The sequence below is a fragment of the Convolutriloba macropyga genome, chromosome 13 (genome assembly GCF_964194025.1).
Source record: "Convolutriloba macropyga chromosome 13, txConMacr16.3, whole genome shotgun sequence".
NCBI classification, from domain to species: domain Eukaryota; kingdom Metazoa; phylum Xenacoelomorpha; order Acoela; family Convolutidae; genus Convolutriloba; species Convolutriloba macropyga.
In genome coordinates this window covers 39,664,950-39,668,150 of record NC_134480.1, presented here as the reverse complement: position 1 = coordinate 39,668,150, position 3,201 = coordinate 39,664,950, and positions in this window count along the sequence as shown.

Genomic DNA, 3,201 nt, shown 5'->3' with positions numbered 1-3,201 from the left:
GATTTCCTGGTGTGCATTTATTGTTGTTTCGAAATATGTTTTCCCAGTTTAAAAGGATAAATTTCTGTTATCTAAGATCAGTTATAGCTTTGCTTAGTTCAAATGAAATATTGAGTGATTAATTTTTGTGAACACTTTGAATATTTTTATTGTCGTATTTTCCAAAATGTATTAATGGTATACTTAATTTAACTATTGCATTTTACTAACCCAAAGCTTTTCACTCTTTTGCTTTTTACCTTTTTTGAGCGCCTTGAAATTCAAATTGTAGAAAAAACTTCAGATTGTGCAGGAAGTTATTGATTTTCTAGGGCTAAAATTTATAATGAGTTGATCTTTAATAAGACCCATAACATTAAGCCCTGTAGTCAGTTATCATCTGTTTAAAATTATGTAATATTTTTTGTTTCGCAAAACTATTTATCGACTAATTTTTCGATTGTTAGTTGTTTATCTTTCATTTTGCAAGGATACTGTAAATTTTAGCTTCAAGGCAAAAAACACTTTGTTTTCTATTAATGTTTTTTTAGCAAAACGTTTTGATTTTTATTAAATTTTTCGGAGAAAAATGACGGGTATTAGAAACTTTGTTGCAGCCCTAACATTATCAACTTTGGGAACAATTTTGTTCCATTTAATTTTCAACCAAAAATTTAATTTATTTTACTACTATTTAGCGCCTTCAACTTCAAAATTGGTTTCAAATGAAACTGAACTTATTAAATTATCACTTAAACACCAAAATTACGAATTAACTTACAATGGAAACCAGAAAAATTTGTCATGTTCAGATATTAATTCAAAAACAATTTCGAAAATTGAAAAATTCGTTTTCTTTTTTGGGTTTAGTCATTGTGGATCAACCGCAACGAGCAGCATTATAGACGCACATCCGAATGCTTTAATTGGAAACGAGCTGGACCTTCTAGAAAGTTCTGAGATTACTGGATCGGATAAGAACATGCTTCGAATAGCAAGACGGATTTGCAAAGTGTCTCATAGATGGGAAAAAAGGGCTGGCAACAGTTTGAAAGGGATCAAATTAATAGTTCTTTTCCCAATTAACTTTTCGTAAAGTATTCGGAAATTTTGATAACAAATTTAACCAAACGTAGTTTATTACCTGTAAAAGTTCCGATTCTCCTTATAATAAATTGGAACAGCATTAGACCGAGCCGAAAAGTTTTTTTTATCTTTTTCAGTTTAGACTGTTTCAACACAGTTAAGACAGTTTGTGCTCTTTTTTGGATAGTAGCTCTTTTTACTATAGTGAGCTTTTTGCGTCTGAAACTTTCTACTTGGTTCGGAAGTATTCAAAAATTATAATAAAAAATTAATAAACGCGGTTCAATAAAAGTACTTTTGATTCTGCGTAACCATAAGGAGCAGAGGGCGTATTTTCAGCATTTTTTCTTTCAATTCTTCATCACACTTTAGATTGAACCTGCTCTTTTTTGGCGACTGTGATCACTTTTTCGCAACGTTTCACTTGGTTCAGCCAATATCTCTATGGTTGTGGTATATTTGAAATTTTTAATAAGTGAAAACTCAGCTTCATATTGACAGCTTCACAGAGGCTAGGATTGAAAGCGTAAATCTGTAGCGTGTTCGACGCATGCCTTATATATGGGCTAGTATGGCACCAATCACCTCAGCTCGTTGATAGTTAGACCTAGATCTCTCCACAAAATATGGAGGCATGAACATACTTTAGCTCGTTTATCGTAGTCACTTGCTTACCATCGTTTTCTAAGCTCGCTTTTCGCTTTAACTACGTCAATTATGATCAATCGTGAACAGCAACTAGGCTACACAAAATTACAAGCTAATACGTTTAATATTTTGTACTATTGTGTTATCAACTCACTCATCCTTAACACTAGATACAATGAAGAGCCCCCCTTATAAACCAATGTCCTGAGCTAAAAGAATGAGTGATTGTGCTTGACCTTTTTTTTCAAAAAAATAATCAGGGTGAACATTTTATATACCTGTGGCTTGTTAATGATTTGACTTCAACCCGTTGATCGAATTTTAGCTCGTTACTAGCCAAAATTTATGATACAAAAACACACTAAGCTCTTTTCTTCCTCCTTGTGATTTTTCAATTATACAATGATTATAAAACACAGGTCCACTGTCGTCATTATCTCTACCAAGTAAGAACAAAAAATTTCGACCGGCCTTTGACAATTGACGCGAATCCCACTGAAATGGACCTATAAATCTTTTTAGTTCAGACCAAATGAAGTTATAGTCAAAGTCATAAATTATTAGCGAAGCTTAAAACTTTACATTAGATTTGATCTCATTGCTTTTCGCAACTAATGTACAATTGTTTTCTTTACAAAAAAGCTGCAAATGACAACAATTAATTCCAGAAAAGTTTTTTTTGCAGTTTAAACTTTCCAAAATTCAGTGTAAAGGGAATATTTTTCTTTGATCACGACCAACAACCGAATTGAAATATATTTTTTTTAATTTGCTTCGAAAAAAGCAATCTATAAAATCTGCACCACGATTTCATTTTATATTTTAACGATATGAAAAAATAGATCTAGGAAATAGATCAGAGAAATCAAGAGTAACTTTGTTTTCGTGCTTGCTGAAAATCGGATCTAATTATCAAGATCGATTCGCGCTGCGAAAGCTATCCATTTATTTATGATTAGCTTAACAAATTGGACTCAATTTAGGTATCTTTGAATTAGCTTATTTTGCCCAGCGAAGATTCAACTCAGAATTAAATTGGGACTCCAGAGAATGATTATTCACTCATCTAAATTTTGATCATCAAGTAGATCATGATTATTTCACACAAAATAAAGAATAATAATACCACAACTTCTAAAAAGGAAATGATTGGACACACAAGAGAGTGAACAGACAAGATTCATATATACAAAACATTGGAAAATGTTTTGGATCATAAAAATAGGTTTATCGGGTACTAAACAAGGAAATCAAAATTTGCATAAAAATAAAAGACAAAAGAAATCAACCAAAATGTGATCAATATAGAGTTAAATGAGCCCAAATGTATGGAAAGGTGAAATTGAAAGTACCAGTATGCCACATAGTGACATTTTTAAATTTTTGTTATAGATTTTGAAAGATTTTGTTTGCCCAAAACAGAACAACAAATAATTAACTCACGGTGCTAGGAATAATGACCGACAGCGCTTTTGGCCCGCAGTGAGA